Source organism: Lissotriton helveticus, chromosome 2_2 (genome assembly GCF_964261635.1).
Source record: "Lissotriton helveticus chromosome 2_2, aLisHel1.1, whole genome shotgun sequence".
Lineage (NCBI taxonomy): Eukaryota > Metazoa > Chordata > Amphibia > Caudata > Salamandridae > Lissotriton > Lissotriton helveticus.
The window spans coordinates 523,834,581-523,853,808 of NC_136060.1; the positions used below are offsets into that span (position 1 = coordinate 523,834,581).

General features: G+C 38.1%; 1 protein-coding gene across 1 annotated transcript in view; it reads left to right on the forward strand.

The window, feature by feature from the left end:
* The window catches only part of LOC144821622 (solute carrier family 22 member 7-like), a 207,462-nt gene that overhangs the window by 117,918 nt on the left and 70,316 nt on the right, over positions 1-19,228 (forward strand). The gene's annotated exons all lie outside the window — the stretch shown is intronic.

The window sequence follows — 19,228 nt, forward strand, 5'->3', positions numbered from 1 at the left end:
TCAAAGATGCACCCAATTTTGGAACAGATCCGGATGACTTAGTGATGAGTTTCATAGAACAGTATTCTACATGTGCTGTTCCAAAGGCAAAGGAACACAAAAGCCTAAGAGAACAAGTTTTACGCTTCCAAAGCCATCGTTGTGGAAAGTACTGTCGTCGTAAATTCAGAAACAAGGACAAGTTCTACACAAAATGTCGTTTCGCCTTTCCACGACCGGTGATTTCTAAAGGAAGAGTGAACAGTTTGATGTCTTCACTGCGACATAATGTGATGAAGAAATCACCCAAAAATACGTACAATTTGAAAAGGAACGAAGAGTCCAAGTAAATCAACGACTACAACCCAGTGATTTTGTCCATGTGGAATGCTAACATGGATATACAGTTTGTGGCTGATAACTGTATGGCTGTGGCTCGGTATGTGACATCTTACATCACCAAAAAAGAAAAGACAGAATTGAAGGATATGTGGGAGGACATTTCCCATGAAAAGAGCCTCAGTAAGAAGCTGTACAGTTTCAGTCTGAAGATGTTGTCGCATCGAGAAATCGGAGCTTACGAATGTTCTGACCGGTTGTCTTCAGCAAGTCTCTATGCCAAATCCAGGAGTATCATTTGGGCGAGTCTTGGTCTTGCTGCAACGCGTAATCGAGTTCTGAAACCTGTATGGGAAATGGAGTATTTGGCGGAAAAGGAGCCAAACAGTACAGATATTTTGAAGACCAACATGTTGGATACATATTATCCAAATAGAAGCAGTCACCTCGAGAATGTTTGTCTGTATGAGGTTCTACAAAATTACATATTCAAGAGGAACATCAAAGAAGATATTGATAAAGGAGTGTATGCTGTAATTGGAAGTGAGGGATGTCTGGTCAAGCAAAGAAAATGCCACATGGTAAACCATCGAAAATTGAGTGGCGAATCTCCTGAAAGAAAAGAGTTTTTCTATTTAGCACTTTTGCAACTTTTCAAGCCTTGGCGTGCAGAAGAGGAACTGCTTGGAGATTTCCTCTGTTACGAAGACTCTTTCAATGCCGCCAAGGAGACCATAGAATGTCCTGTTTTTCCCAAATATCTAGAAATGTTGAATGCGGAAATCGAGCAGGAAGCAACGATTGGAGCCGAGATTGCTAGAGACAGTTCTAAGGACAGTCAGAGTTCTGTTTCATTGAGTCAGGATCCACTAGGAGGACCAGTTATCGAAAATGAAGCTGCCACTGCCATGATTGTAGTGGAAAGAGCCATGGCACATGCTCAGGAGGATGCGGTTAACTTAGAAGACTTGGAAAGACAACTCAACGTTGAGCAGAGGAAAATATATGACGAAGTTACCAATCAAATAGATCATGGATTAAGTCATGAGAAGAAAGAGTGCTCATGTACGTCGTTGAAGCCTGTCCGACTGTACATGAGTGGAGAAGAGGGAACTGGAAAAAGTTTCCTCATTAAAGCAATTTCATGTTATTTGCAGAAAAGGACTGAGTCATCGCTGTCTTGTGTTGTCACCGCTCCAACTGGACTGGCAGCACATAACATTAAAGGTATTACTTTGCATCGTCTACTGATGCTGCCAGTGGAGCATGATAACAAATTACAATACCACAAGTTATCTGGAGATGCTTGTTGTGAAGTTTCAAGAGTCTTGAGGAAAATGAAACTTCTTATCATTGACGAAGTAAGCATGGTTTCCAATGTCATGCTTGCCTTTGTGCATTTGAGAATGCAAGAAGTTCTCAAAACAGAGTATGATGTGTTATTTGGTGGCAAACACATCATTGTTTTCGGTGATCTTCTGCAGCTGACACCAGTGAAAGGACAACCTGTGTTCAAAATGCTCACGCATGAAGATACCAGGAAGTGCCTAGGGAGTATTGGCAACGTCAATATATGGTTGAACTTCAATTATGCTGAACTGTGTGAAAATATGCGTCAAGCGAAGGATGAAGATTATAAGAATATTCTACAAGATGTTAGAATCGGAAAAGTGACCGAGCATGGGAAAGAAGCTTTACATGCACGATTACTGTCAAATTTGTATCCAGAAGAAGACGTTGTGCCTGAGAATATTTTTCAGAAAATTACTGAGAAGAAATCTGGAATATGTTTGATGCCAACTCTTGCAGAATGTGCCATCTTCAACAACAAAATGTTGCATTTAGAAAACCAAGAGATTGTGAAACTGGAAGCTATTGACAGAGTAGAGCATATGGGAGCAACAATTATTTTGTCTGAGAATTTGAAATCAAAATTGGATTCATTAGAGAAGACTATATCTAAAACTGCTGGTTTTGAAAAGACTCTGAATGTCTGCTTAAATTGCCGTATAATTTTAAGAAGGAATTTACATGTTGAAAGAGGTCTGGTAAATGGATCAATGGGTAATGTTGTTGATTTTGAGAAATACAGAAATAGAATTAAATTTGATGACATTGAGGAAGTACAGCTAATTGGTCGTTGCTCTGCCAGGTTTTTGCTTGTAAAAGACTTATATGTTCGCCGTAAGCAGTTTCCTGTTTGCTTGGCATATGCGGTGACAATCCATAAATCGCAAGGTTTAAGTGTAGACAGTGCATTGGTGAATATTGGCAGTTCTGTGTTCAAGGAGGGTATGGCATATGTGGCATTGTCACGAGTCAGAACTTTATCGGGATTGTACTTGATTGAGTGTGATGTCACAAACATTTGTGCGGATCTAGATTGTGTTAAGGAATACAATAGGTTAAGAAGAGAGTATGCGCCACATTTGCCTCAATATCCTTTGTTTGAGAAACGTGTGGTAGGCCGGAAACGAAGAAATGTGACCAATAGTAGAGAGGTTGTAGCAAATAGACGAAAAGTCGGTGAACCAGAAATTATAAGCAGAAAGAAAAAGGATTTTGTTGAAGATGTTGTTGGTTTTCAATTTGAAAACAGTTCTGGTGTCAACTGCTATGCTAATGTAGTGGTTAATGTTTTGTTTTCTCTAGAAAATTTAAAAGAAGAGATTGTGGTCAATTCGGATCAAAGATTTTGCAGTTTGTTGAATTCTGTGTTAGAGAAATGTAGCACTGATAGAACAAAAATAGAAAGTGTGTCTGAAATTCGAAATCTGTTAGACAAATGTTCAGGTCAAACACAATTCTCTCAAAATATTCAGCAAGATTGTCAGGAGTTTTTAATGTATATGCTTGATGTATTGCAAGATGAAGGTGTAGATGTAGATCACCTGTTTGGCCTTTCTTATCAATGGCAGCATGACTGCGAGAACTGTAGGGTATCAAGTACTACTAGTGTAGACTCAGAAAAATTTATATATTTAACTTTGCCAGACAGTAAATCAGTGTCCTTTAATAAGCTAGTAAAAGCAGCCGATCACAACGTGGAGTGTAGCCAATGTAAGTCTGAAATGTTGTCCACATTATTTATACGAACATATGGCCAGTATGTCATTTTAATGTTCCAACGATGTAGGCCTGATGGAACAAAATTGACAACTTTAATTAAAAATGTTGTGGCTTCGCAGTTGTCAATATCAGGAAGGACTTTTGTAACTGCAGCAATTATATATCATGACGGTCCTTCAACAACATCAGGACATTACACAGCTTATTTGAAGTCTAGAAACGGCTGGTCATTCTGCAATGATTCTGTTTTAACTTTAAAAAAAAATTGCCTTTTGACCTTAAAAATTCTTACCTGGTGTTTTTACAACCAAAATTTTAGGGAAAGAATATCGGGATTTGCTCTGAGGAATTTCAAGAGGTTCTAATGGCTCCTACACTATTTGGCCTTGAGGATAAGTGTAGTACAGAGTCAAAAGTTATTTTTCAGTTTTAAGTAGTTCCTGAAAAAAAAGAAGGTTTTCTTACAGAAAGTGGTGGGCACTGATTAGTTAAAGGACAACAGAGTATTTCCCAAAGCAAACGGTGTTCTTACCATAACACCTGACGTCATGGAAAAATAACTGCACTTTGAATGAGTTCAGAAAAACTGTTTCTTTTAATAAGCTAATTCAAGCAGCCAATCAAAACATGGAGTAGAAGTAATGTAAGTCTGCAATGCTGTCAACATATTTTGAACAAACTTTTGGTTATAATGTCATTCAAAAATTCCAACTATATAAACCTGAGGAAAATAAGTTTTCAACTTTAATTTCAAATGTTGTGGCTACACACTCGTTGATTTTAGAAAAAAAATTCTAACTGCAGCTATTATATGACATGATGGTCCTTTGACAACATCCACTTATTACACATCTTATTAAAAATATTCTTACTTTCTGTTTTCAGAAGAAAGAATTTAGGGTAGGTAACTGGCCTATAATGATTCTAGGGGTTGATATAATTTTATGTACTGTTTTAAATTGCTTTGTGATTAAAAGTGATGTAGAGAATTAAATAATTGTAGTAGTCATAGAGGTAGTGTAAGTCTGCTTCATAGTAAGCAGTATCAGTGTCATAGGAAATGTGGAACATTAGTGAGCAAGAAGGGTGAGATATTACTAGTACAGGATTGTGAAAGTGATCCTGAACGTTTTCTTTCTGAAAGTTGCGGAAAAAGAAAATGACGGGATTTGCTTAGAAAAATTCCAAGAGTTATAAATGGCTCTTACACGATTTGGCCTTGTGGAAAAGTGTGGTAGAGAGCGAGAAGTCATTTATTGTATGTAACATATTTGTCAAAACGATAGAGCTTTTCTTTCAGAAAGTGGCGGGCTGAAAATAATAACAGCACAACAGAGTGTAAGCTGTTCATAGGATATCCTTCGACGTCATGGAAAGTAAGTTAATTTTAAGGAGTTCTGATTTTTGATTGGTTATGTTATATGGGTTTTTTAAACACAATCATTTTGATTGTGTTTTTTTTCCCCGCTGTTATATGATGAATACCTTCAAGTCACTGTTTTTAGTGAAATTTGATATATTCTGAGAACAGCAAAAATAAACCATTTAACATGTATAATTAATTCTGTACTTTTTGTATTTATGATATACATTTAGAACTGTGTAGGAGGCATGGAGAAGCTGAGGCTTCTGTAAGTGTCAAAGTTGTTGCATACAGTGCTCACCTTCTGCGTAGTCTTTCATATGATAGACTACATCTGCACAATGAGATACCTAAGCAAAGGAAACACAGGTGATGTGATTGTAGAATGAGCAAAAAAAATTGCACGTTTTTCAATTACATTACCTGTGTTTCCTAACATTACGCATCACATTGTGTAGATGAGGTTTAGGCCTGTTCCAGGAGACAGAGGTGGTCTGACGTTTGTTCAAGAGTGCAGTGGACATGACTCACTTCGTTGGTAGGCCTGCACATGTATTATCTCCTCTGTACTCTTCAACAAGCCTAAATTTCATCTGCAACCCTGAGTAGGACTCACCTGAAACAAATCTGTGGATAGGCCACACCTTATCAGCATCTAGAAACAATCATTTAAAATGTTAAGGGCAGATTTATGATGGCCGTGCGCCTCTTTTGCGCCGCTGTTCCGTCACTTTTGTGACGCAGCAGCAGTGTAAAAGATGCACCATGTTGCAAGATAGGCCTCACTTCATCTCCAACAAGATACCGTCAGTTTAAAGTGTATATAATTAGTACTGTGTAGGGGGCATGGAGAAGCTGAGGCTTCAGTAAGTGTCAAAGTTGTTGCATGCAGTGCTGAACTTCTGCGTACTCTTTCATATGCTGGACTACATCTGCACAATGAGATACCTAAGCAAAGGAAACACAAGTGATGTGATTGTGAAATGAGCAAAAGAAATTGCACGTTTTTCAATTACATCACCTGTGTTTCATAACATTACGAATCACATTGTGCAGATCAGGTTTAGGCCTGTCCAGGGAGACAGAGGAGGTCTGGCCTTTGTTAAAGAGTGCAGTGGACATGACTCACTTCATTGGTAGGCATGGACATGTATTATCTCCTCTGTACTCTTCAACAAGTCTAAATTTCACCCTGAGTAGGCCTCACCTCAAACAAACCCCTGGATAGGCCACACCTTATCGGCATCCTGAATCAATCATTTAAAATGTTAGGGGCAGATTTATGATGGCCGTGCGCCTCTTTTGTGCCGCTGTTGCATCACTTATGTGATGCAGCAGTGATGCAAAAGATGCACCATGTTACAAGATAGGCCTCACTTCATCTGCAACAAGATACTGTTAGTTTAAAATGTATATATTTAGGACTGTGTAGGGGGCATGGAGAAGCAGAGGCTTCTGTAAGTGTCAAAGTTGTTGAAAAACTGTTTGTCCTTCAATCTTTTCCCTTGTCTTTTCTAATTTTTAAATACATGTTTTAATATTTTTCAAATTTTTGTTTTTTCTTTCACAGATTGAAAGTATAAAAATAACAAGTGACTAAGTTAACGACAATTATAAGGTAAATGTTTTGTACTCTTTTCATTACATTTCTATCACATTTAACTTCTATTAGTTCCACTGCTTCATTTCTTTAACCCTCAGTTTCCTGCCTTTGCTACTTCTCTCATTCCTTTCTCTATTACTTACTTACTCTACTCCTTCCACTCCTTTTCTCAGTCCCTCTGTTCTCATAGTTCCTCACTCCTGTTCACTCACTCCGTCTCTATTACTCTCACTGTCTCTGACTGATCACTCTTTCACTAATAGTTCATTATGCTTTCTCCCTGTAGTTCAAGCACACTAAGGGGCATATTATCAACACAGGCAATAAAATTATCGCTGCTTTTATCGGCAGAAAACTGCCGCAAAAGCGGCTTTAGCGGCAGATTTCTGCCGATAAAAGCAGTGATTATCGGCAGAAAACTGCTGCAAAAGCGGCTTTAGCGGCAGTTTTCTGCCGCAAAAGCGGCTTTAGCGGCAGATTTCTGCCGATAAAAGCAGCGATAATTTTATCACCTATGTTGATAATATGCCCCTATGTTATTTACATTTCTTTGCTGTTTCAATCATTCCTTTTCTGTTACTTCTTCTTTTCTGCTTTCTGTTTTTTCTCTCTGTTATTCCACATGTTTTAATCTTATTTTGAACATTCACTCACATTCTCTTAGAAACTCTTGTTTATTATTCTTCTACTCTCCTTTTTTCTTTCACTTCCTTATCTATTTTGTTTTTCACAATTATACCCTCTTCCATCTTTTCTTCGGTAAATAGATCTATTAAACAGTATCTCTGTGTTACTCCCTATAGCTGTCTTTCTTTTAACATTACTCTCTGTTTCCTTCCCTTATACTTACTCTTCTTTTTTTAAAAAAAAATATTTTTTGTTTCGCTTCCAGTTCGCGTACCGGCGAGCGAACCGGGAAGCGAACCAAAAGAAATAGAGGTTGCCAGAGTGCTAAACATTTTAGCAATTTTTTTATAAAGGGGAGGTAGTTCTGAAAAGAACTTTTTTTTAAATTATTTTTGTTGTTTTATATTTTTTTATTATTTTTCTGAACATTTTTTTACTTTTTTTGTATTTTTTGAACGGTTTTATATTTTTTTTTGGGGGGGGAAACGAAAACGATTCATTGTAAAGGGCTCAACAGGAGCAACAAAAAAAAAAGAATTTATTCTCTGGGGCGTTTCGGACAATCATGATTATCAATTGCTAAATTGATTAAATTGATGCTACTTTCTCTGTAGCAAATCAACTGACCGCAACGCACGCACACTTGTTTGATTGTCCCGAACCTCATCTGTATATTTGGGACCATGTCCCTTGCCTCTGGTCCCGTCACTTCCTCTACATTTGATCTTCGGGCCACAGGAGGGGGGTTGTCCTGCATGTCACGTAGCTGCGCAGCACTGTAGTTGATAGGGTGCCACCTCTCCATATGGCGATGCATCGTATAATTGCCATAACTGTATTTTTTATTTGTCCCTCTGGACAGATCTTTCTTGCATATAAGGCAAGTTACATACCGGGCATTCACTTTTTTTGGCCCAGGGGATATTTAAAAAATTGCCAAATGAAACTCTCTTTGACACGGGACGTCCTAGGCTCTTCTTGCAAAAACTGCCTCCTCTCTTGCTCCTCTTCCTCTTCTTCCTCTTCTTCCTCCTCTTGATTGAGGATTACCTGAGGAGGTGGTCCTCTCTTCCTAGGAGGTGGTGGTGGTGGTGGTGGGGGTGCACCAGCTGAAGCTACAACACTTGCCATTGGTAAGTGATGAAAAAAGGTCTTCCTCTCACAAAGATGAAAGTCAGAGTGAGGAAACAAGGAGGGGTTTTCATCATTTGGGAAAAAAAATAGTTCTGAACCAATGAAAAGTGTTATTTTTAGGTCACATGACCTAGCCTTACATCATTAGAAAACCAAAAGTGAAATGAACCAATGAAAAGTGTTATTAACAAGTCACATGACCTGTTATGCTTACGTTACGCGCTCCGCGCCGCGTCCCGGATCGCTCCCAGAACCATGTTGTTTTCTAACGCGGCAGTTGCGCAAACGGAACGTTTACCGGTTCGCGGACCGGGTCGCGGCAGCAAATTGAGCTAACGGGAAGCTACCCGGTTCGCGGACCGGGAGCGAAACAAAAAAAAATATTTAAAAAAATACATAAAAAAATTGTATTAAAAACATGCAAAATATATTTTTCGATTTAAAGAAGAATACATTTTAAAGCTTTTGATATTTGCTATTAAAAAACCATTGAAATTCACTGAAAAAACCATAGGTTATAGACCATATATAGTTAGGAATTAGCATTTACAAAACCTTGAAAATTCACTGAAAAAACCATAGGTTATAGACCATATATAGTTAGGAATTAGCATTTACAAAACCTTATTTTACTCACACAAAACCATTGAAATTCCATATATAGTTAGTTGCACTAACTATATATCGCGCACCCGCAATCCACTGCTGATGATGTCACATATTACATCATTCATGACATGGTCAGTGACATCACTGATGACATCACTGATGACATCTCAAATGACATCACTGATGACATCACTGATGACATCTCAAATGACATCACTGATGACATCACTGATGACATCATCCATGTGATAATACGATGCACCTCCTCACACTCTAATCTAACCTTTGATACACCCAGTGTTAAATACACATGGTAAATTATATCTAACATTCTGATCATGTACTTAAGATCATACTGTGACTGAAGCTTGATTCACCCATCACTGTGATCTTAAGCAGAGTCTCACATACTGTTGGCGGAGACAGACATGGTACATTATATCTAACATTGCGCACACGGCTTGTAAATATGCCAATGAAACCATTACACTATCTCTGGACCAGCATTAATGTCAAACATTGCGCACGCGGCTTGTAAATATTCCAATGAAACCATTATACTATCTCTGGACCAGCATTAATGTCAAACATTGCGCACACAGCTTGTAAATATGCCAATGAAACCATTACACAATCTCTAGACCAGCTTTAATGTCAAACATTGCGCACACGGCTTGTAAATATGCCAATGAAACCATTACATTATCTCTGGACCAGCATTATTGTCACACATTGCGCACGCGGCTTGTAAATATGCTAATGAAACCATTACACTATCTCTGGACCAGCATTAATGTCAAAGAGTTGTCTGAAATGGAAAATCAGGCCCGTAGGAACAATTTACGTTTTTTGGGGATTCCAGAAAAGAAAGAAGGGTCTGATGTTCGTAAATTTATAGTGGAATTATTGCAAGAAGCATTTCCCGAGTTGACTGATTGGGATTGGTCTAAAGAGGTCCAAAGGGCCCATCGGTTTCCATTCAAAAGTAAAACCCCTCGTCAAGGGGAGCAGATTCTCCCAAGGGCTATATTGGTTTCTTTTAATAATTTCCGTGCCCGTGAGGATATTTTTGGACTTGCACAACCAGATAAGAAAGCCATAGCTAAAGATTGTAGCTTTTTCGTCAGACCTGATTTCTGTCAAGCCACAGTCTCCAAACGTTGGCACCTTCGTCAACTGATTCCAGAATATCAGAAAAAGGGGGCTGTGGCTTTTTTACAGAACCCGGCTAAATTAAAGGTTGTCTTTAAGGATCAGACGAAATTCTTTCTGTCCAAAGTACAGGCTAAAGACTATTTGGACATATTGGGATGATAAAGTGCTGATTTACTGGTATCTGATCGAATACATTCTGTTAGGGGCAACTTAGGCGCTGATATCGCTTTAAGTGGAGAGAATTTATAGAGCTCTTTAAGTGCCAGTATGTTCTCCTCTTTTGTTTTATCTTTTTTTCCACTGTAGTAAACTTTATATAAATAAGTTGGTGTGCTTTGGCCCTCGGAATGCGGGGAGAGGAGCCCAGTAAACCATTGTAAACAGGGAATGAAGGTCCCTGGGCCTCATAGGAAGGAGGGGGGATTGGTGTGTATCAGGGTGGGGAGATAGGGGGGTCACGGGGGTTTGGGGGTGTGGAGGGGGTGGAAACCAGCAGACAGGAGCTAGTTAATGTAGAGAGAAATAAAACAGCAAGGAAGTATGTTAGATATATTTATAAAGATGGCACGAAGTTTAAGTCACGTTTTGTCCATGTGTATATGAGTCAACTATGGAGACAGCCCATGGTTGAAGCATTTATTAGTTATGTCATTATTTAAGAAAATTAAAATTTGTTCTTTAAATATCTGTGGCCTGAATGATCCTAAAAAGTGACAGGTTTTGGGGAAACTTATGCAGATTTTACAGGTAGACATATTATGCCTACAAGAAACACATATTCCATGGTGTAACCGAGGGTATTTAAAAACAATGGGTATGGAATTGTTAGTGTGCTCAAAACAAACAGGGACGAAAAGAGGAGTCGCGATCTTGCAAAGACTAGGGTTTGGAAGCACTTTTAAGGCTGCAGCAGATAAATGGGGTCGTTGGACTATTACAGGAATTAAAATAGGTCAAACAAGGTTTACATTGTGTAATGTGTATGGACCAAATCTAGACGATGATGAACTATTTAATTGTTTAAATTTAGAATTAGCCCAATGGACTGTCTACATGGTAATTTGTGGAGATATGAACATTAATCTTGCAGCAGCTGTGGATATTAGATCTAATTATGTATATAAGGGTAGAAAGAGGTTGGCGTTTAAATCACTTCAAGCTCTAACTATGGACCATGGTTTATATGACGTCTGGAATTCTAAGTTTCCAAGGGATGATGGGTTCACTTTTTATTCTGCTCCCCACGCAAAATTTGTACGATTGGACTACTTTTTTATTTCTACTCAACTCCTGATAAGTGCGAATATTGAGATCCAACCCAAGTTGGTCTCTGACCATAACCCGATATTACTTGTATTTGATCTTGACCAAGGAGAGAGGGAAGAACCCCAACAATGGTCGTTTGATAGGAAACTATTGTTGGACAGGGAATACCGCCAGATTATGGCAAAGGAGTTTTTTTAAATAAATAAAGGTACTGCCCCTTTACCGATTGTTTGGGATGCATTTAAATCGGTAGTTCGTGGTGAAAATTTAAGTTTTTCTAGATTTAAACGGAAACAGTCCCTATTAAAACACCGACAGGATTTTGTGTTTCTGTGGTGCTGAGAAAAAGCTGGCTGAGGCATTAAGGGTTGGGGTGGAAGCAGTTGTACTCAATTCAATTCAGAAAGAGCTTTCTATTCTTAGGTCCAGGGCTTATGCAACTATAGCTGATTTTATAAATGCCCAATTTGTTTTACATAAGGAGGAAGCATATGAATTTGGAGATAAAACAGGACGTGTATTGGCCAAAAGAGCAAGAGAAAAAGCCTCCAATATAGATATTTCCAAAGTTAAAGATTTGCAGGGGGTGCTTCAAGAAACTAAGGAGGGCGTGTTGACGGCCTTTCAAGGTTATTATCAGGACCTTAATACTGAGTATGTTGGAGAGGTATCATCTGAGGAATATTTAAATGAAGTAATCCCAACTACAATAACTGAAATACAAAGGAACAGTCTACAAGAGTTATCTAGTTGGGGAAAAATAGAGAGTGCCATTTTAGGACTTGCTCAGGGGAAAGCAATGGGCCCAGACAACATCCCAGTAGAATTTTATCGGTTCTTTAGGAACAGTATGAAAACTAAGTTGGTTGAAATCTGTCAAGAAGCTTTTAAAGGGAATCCTCCTCAGTCTTGGTCTAATGCTATAATAGTAGTTTTTAAAAAGAAGGGTAAGAAAGATACAGAGATGGGGTCATATAGACCAATATCTCTATTAAATTCGGATAGCAAAATATATTCAAAAATTATTGCTAATAGGCTGAATGATATAATGCCGGCCTTGGTTTCATTGAGACAACATGGTTTTATACTACATAGGGAAACTACCGACCACATAAGAAGAATGTTGGACTGGGCGCAGGGAGAGAATTCGCCGGTGGGAGTGGCCCTGTTGAACGCTGAAAAAGCGTTTGACAGGGTCTCGTGGAATTTTCTGTGGCAAGTTTTGGTAAAGAAGGGGTTTCCGGATGCTTTAATTAAAGCAATTAAGGCCTTATATAAAGAACCAGCTGCATATATAAGGATAGGTGGGAAATTATCTGGGAAGGTATTGATAGAGAGAGGGACGAGGCAGGGCTGTCCCTGCTCCCCCTTCTTTTTGCTTTATATATAGACCCTTTTATTTTTTCATTAGAGAGTAATCATGCAATCAAACCTGTTTTGATTCAAAATGCCGAATTTAAAATCTGTGCTTATGCAGATGACATTGCGGTTGTGTCAAATGATATCGCAAGTTCTCTTCCTATTATTATAGAAGCGGCAGCTGGCTATAAGTTAAATGTAGGCAAGACTCAAAATATACACTCCATAGCAGGCCGACCAGAAAACAATAATTGTGATCAAGAGGCCACATACCTCGGTGTTAAATTGATGGCTAACGTTGATAATATTATTGCAGCCAACTTGGATCCAATAATTGTCTCCTCAAATAAAACATTAGAGAGATTAAATAATTTAAAATTCTCGCTGGTAGGACGTACTAATATACTGAAAATGCTTATTTTCCCAAGATTTTTATATATTTTTTGGGCTATCCCCTTTCTAATACCCTCGCATTACTTCGCCCGTATAGATAGAATGTGTTCTAGATTTTTATGGGGATATCACCGAGCAAGGCGATCTTTTAAAAAATTTACGTTATCCAGGCAGAGAGGAGGCTGGGGTGTTCCCAACTTTCAATTTTATCATTGGATAGCATTATTTCAACATTTGGGGGTGCGGATCTTACCAGATGATCCTATAGAAGATTTCTCTGCTCCTTCTATTTATGAGATGGTTTTGGGTGAAGAGGCCAAACAATGTCTGAACAGAATTGTGGAACCAATTTATTATAAAAAGACTAAATTTTAAATATTTTACACGGCATATTTAGTTTGGAGGATTATAAAAAAAAATCGGAATCTCTAGTAAGTTAACATTGTATACACCATTCCTTAAGTGTCCTCTTCTCTCTGAAATATTTAAAGATCGGGTGATGACAAGATGGGAAGAGCGGGGAGTGCGGGACTTGGGAGATCTTTTTCAGGGGAAGAGTTTTGCTTCTTTTGAGTGTCTATAGGGCAAGTATAAATTGCAGCGTTCTGATTTTTTTAAATATCTTCAGCTACGGAGTTTTTGCGAAGAGAAGTTGTTAAGAAATATGATCTTTCTCGATAAAATAGAGATTCTTGAAGCAATCAAAAGAAGATCTAGAATAGGTCCTCTGTACCAACTTCTCTTGGCAACGGAGGAAGATGATATCCTGGTTATAGAGAAGAAATGGCAAGATAAGCTGGGTGTAGAGGGAAGTATGCTGGAAAGACGTTTGGAGGTAGCCACCAGTGTATTATTAAACGGCTCTCTTCAAGCCCAACATTATATGTCGGTGTTTGATTTATACTACACTCCAGCTAAATTAACAAAATGGACGTCTGGTCGGGGGACCTATTGTAGTCGTTGTAATCTAAATGCTGCTGACACGATACATGTTTTTTTCCTATGCCCGAAGCTTTCTAAATTTATAGAAGATATTGAGAGATATATTATGGATAGCCTCGGAATTGGGATAAAATTAACGGCACAATTGGTTATTTTTGGTGTGGAGGAAAGTTTATTGTATAAAAGATCGATAGCAGAAGAAGCTCTTGTTTTTTTATGCATGTCTGTATATAGATCCTGTATTACCACGCAATGGATAGATCCGGAACCACCAAATTTTGTAAAATGGCACGCGAAATTGCTATCAATATATCATCTTGAATTATCTCTTTATAAACTTAAAGGTATTAGACGGAAAATATTTGGGCATAAATTATGGTTAACAATTGAGAAATGGATGGGGCAGTAAAGATTCTGATGCTGGTCATATATGTATACTTATTATTCTGTCTTCTGCTGTTTTGATTTACAAATTCATGGATTAATTGTGTATTTGTCTTGGCATGTATTTTCTTTTCAGTTTGCTGGTATTAAAACTCAATAAAAAAAGAAAAAAAAAGAAACCATTACACAATCTCTGGACCAGCTTTAATGTCAAACATTGCGCACACGGCTTGTAAATATGCCAATGAAACCATTACATTATCTCTGGACCAGCATTAATGTCACACATTGCGCACGCGGCTTGTAAATATGCCAATGAAACCATTACACTATCTCTGGACCAGCATTAATGTCAAAGATTGCGCACGCAGCTTGTAAATATGCCTCTCTTTTTTTGTATATTCTATCTCAATTTATGCCATTAAAAAAAACCTTTAAACATCTCTCACGGCATTTCATATTCTTTTCTGGGTGCCAATTTTATTATTCTGCATGCATTTTCTGCTTGCACCCATCTCAAACATTGGGCAAGAGTCTTGTAAATATGCCCCTCTTTATCTTATATTCCATCTCAATTGATACCATTACTGAAATACTTTATGCATCTCCCACACCATTTCATATGGTTTTCTATCTGCTATTCCTATCCCTCTCCATACATTCACTGGTTCCACCCATGTTAAAGGTTGCACAAGGCGCTTCAAAAAAAGGAGCATATTTACAAGTCCAATGAAACCATTACACAATTTCTAGACCAGCATTGAATCCAAGCATAAAAAACAATTTATAAAGAAGTCTACCTTAAAAAAGCACAGCTATGTCAAAGATTGCGCACGCAGCTTGTAAATATGCCTCTCTTTTTTTGTATATTCTATCTCAATTTATGCCATTAAAAAAAACCTTTAAACATCTCTCACGGCATTTCATATTCTTTTCTGGGTGCCAATCTTATTATTCTGCATGCATTTTCTGCTTGCACCCATGTCAAACATTGTGCAAGAGTCTTGTAAATATGCCCCTCTTTATCTTATATTCCATCTCAATTGATACCATTACTGAAATACTTTATGCATCTCCCACACCATTTCATATGGTTTTCTATCTGCTATTCCTATCCCTCTCCATACATTCACTGCTTCCACCCATGTTAAAGGTTGCACAAGGCGCTTCAAAAAAAGGAGCATATTTACAAGTCCAATGAAACCATTACACAATTTCTAAACCAGCATTGAATCCAAGCATAAAAAACAATTTATAAAGAAGTCTACCTTAAAAAAGCACAGCTATGTCAAAGATTGCGCACGCAGCTTGTAAATATGCCTCTCTTTTTTTGGATATTCTATCTCAATTTATGCCATTAAAAAAACCTTTAAACATCTCTCACGGCATTTCATATTCTTGTCTGGGTGCCAATTTTATTATTCTGCATGCATTTTCTGCTTGCACCCATGTCAAACATTGCGCAAGAGTCTTGTAAATATGCCCCTCTTTATCTTATATTCCATCTCAATTGATACCATTACTGAAGTACTTTATGCATCTCCCACACCATTTCATATGGTTTTCTATCTGCTATTCCTATCCCTCTCCATACATTCACTGCTTCCACCCATGTTAAAGGTTGCACAAGGCGCTTCAAAAAAGGAGCATATTTACAAGTCAATGAAACCATTACACAATTTCTAAACCAGCATTGAATCCAAGCATAAAAAACAATTTAAAAAGAAGTCTACCTTATAAACACACAGCTAACATTATGGAAAAATGTAAAAATATAATTCATTAATACACACAGAGAATCACTGTGATACTTGTCAAAAATCTTTAAGCTCTCTAACTTTTTTAAAAGAATCATTACTCACCTTTAAACATGCTTTGGAAGATGTAAAACAGTGTCAGTCACAGTCAACATATATTCTTAAGCAGAATCTCTGAGTAACGCTTCCTTCACTGGAGCCTTTCAATAATGGCACAGATTCTTTCTCATTTCAGACCCATATTCTTGTACATAGCCAATAAAAATTGTTCCCACACAAATTCAAATCCAAACTGCACATTTCAATTGGTTGTACATTTCAAGACTTTGAAACTCACATAGCATTCACCCATCCCCCAGTGCTCATTCACCAAGTAACCATGGTAACTCCCTCTTAAACCAGCCCCCATTTCACAAGTTCATCATACTATGTTGCAAAACAATCCATCAAGGCTGTTTGATCTCTCAATCTACTAGCTAATAAAATGCAATGTTTCTTTAAATCACTTTTTCTCAACCATTGAAATGACTTCTTACAAAAAAAAAACATGCACCCTAATTTTCAGTGGAGATTTTTAACAAAGCTCCAATCATTTCTGTTTATTCATCTGCACTGATTCTCAACCACTGTTTTTCATAATCAAACTGCCATTTAATTTCCACAACTCATCTGACATGAAGCACATCTACCTTTAAAATGCCAAAAGTATGGTTTGTGGGTCATAGCTATGTCCACTGGAGTCAAACATACGCAGCTAACAGAGGTATTTACAACCTTGATTTACCAAATGTGGACATTGTATGGATTGGACAGAGAGGATTGAGGAGTCACCAATTGATACTATTGGTAAAATCCTTTATGCATTTACCACACCCTGACCTTATAATTGTGCACTGTGGTGGAAATGACTTAGGCACTTTGACTGGGGTAGGTCTGGAAATGCTTTTAAAGGACATCTTCGGGCAATTGATGTCACTTTTTCCAAAAACTGCCTTGGTATTTTCCAATATATGCCAAAGGCAAAAATGGAACTGGTCCAACCAATTTTGTCCACAGATTGAGAAAGCAAGGAAACATGTAAATAAATCCGTTTCTGCTTTCCTCAGAGACTATGGTATGGGTTCCATTTACCACAACAACTTGCGTTACAACATGCAAGGCATGTATAGGAGAGATGGTGTGCATTTTACAGATGAGGGGAATAGAGTTTTCCTCTTGAATATAAGACTCTGCATTGGTACCTACTTGTAGGTACAAAAAACACCCACATAACACAACAGCTCTTTTCAGAGCTAACTTACCTCTAAACACTCTACATTTTTTTTACTCTATTTTTTACACTGTTTTTCCCCGTGGTGCGCTCAGGGTGCGCGTACCGGAGAGCACACCTGGGAGCGCACCCAGCGCTTACCCCGCGAAAATTTAAAAAAAAATGTTTTTGCCCTTCAGGGTCCTTCTAGGCCCCCCTCAGAAATCCTAGGGGGTCAGGGGGTATCTACTCTGCCCCCTTTTAATAATTTCCCCCTTTCTTTTTCACCTCTTGTGTCTCGATTCTACCGAGACACAAGATGGCGGACTCTCCGGACTGTTCAGAATGTTGACAGACACCCGACAGCCAATCAGCTTTCCGCTCGCGCACTCCCGGAGTGCGCGCTGGGTGCGCTCCCCGGTACGCGCACCTGTGAGTGCTCAGAGAGCGCTTATAGATATATATGTGTTTTTGAAGTTAATTTTTAAAAAAAAGCACTGGAGCAATTTTCAGCAAATATAGCAAAGGCACATCTGCGTACCAGTCCCTACAATTTTGCCAAGTTTGGCGTAATTTCGTTCAGCGGTTCGGGCTGTAGACTTGTCAGACCGTCCTATGGAAATTAACATGGGGAAAACACGTTTTGGGATCCCCCTTTTTTCTCAGCCCCCACTTCACGAATCCCCCCGAAACTTTCAGGGAAGGAGCGCAGCGGAGCTGGACAAAAGTTTAGAAAATTACACACAAATTCCTCAAGCGGTGCCAGAGTTATTCCCAATAGAATGTTGCGGATTTCCTATGGTAGCCAATCCGACCGTCAGTAGGTAATATATATATATATATATATATATTTATATATCGTGAACTCCGTATCTCTCCTGCACACGCTGCTTTTTCAGCCGGCAAAACAGGACACCGGACACGGACCTTGAGGTGTTTCAATCTTTATTCAGGAGAAAGTGTCAAAGACGTTTCGGCTCAACGGAGCCTTGTTCACATGACAGCGATAAAGCTTCAAGGTACACCTTTTAAAGTGCTAGTACGTGATAAAATTAAAACCACCTGTGCATGAAAACGTGTAGACATAGAGGAAATACTTGGCGTTGCACCCAACAAAATCATATTATTTTTCAAAATTGATGTGAAATACATTTTTAAAACATGTTGAATTTCGCTAAAAAATACAAGTTCCTTATGAGCTAAAGTCCATTGATCGATCATTTAAAAATCATTGTAAAATACATATTTTCAAGATTTCTGATTTAAATGAAGAGTCCTAGTGCATTACTGGTCAGGATATATACAGGACCGCTGTTTGAATAATAAATACAATTCCTAAAACAGTTATATATGTTAAAAAAAGTTCTGTAAAAACCTCATTATAAATTTCCTGACTTCCGTATCAACTATCTCTGCATACTTCCAGGTTTGAATTCAGACCAAGGGATAACGAATAAATAAATATAAAGTGCAAAGTGCTGACTCTATAAAGTGCATATCGTGCTTAAAGTGCATCATCAAAATATGTGCAAATCTAGCATTACTGTGCAATAATGCATTCCTGTCTGTCCCTGGGTCCACAATCAGTTTTCACAAATAATTATATATCTCAACTTAGCAGATTTAGGATAGGCAGTACAGAGAAATCCTCAACAGTTGTGTATCAATATTTGACATCCACTACTGCACTCTCCCCATATTGGGACGGCCTCCCTGTTCATATTAAAATGAAATCAATTCATGTATATTTTAAAACGATTCAAAAATTTGGCTGCCATATTTGCCATTCCTTGGTTTCTAGTGCAAAAAGTAAATAAATGTGAGGTTGGTCATGATGACCCATAACCCTACCCTGAATAATAAACAAAATAAAATAAAAAGAAAACTGTTAGGAGCTCTGTCATATGTATCTTCATGTGTATTCCTAACAAGTAAAACCAGTGCACAGTGAAAATAATAATCAAAATTGATAATCTAATCTGAGCAGCATTACGTTTTCA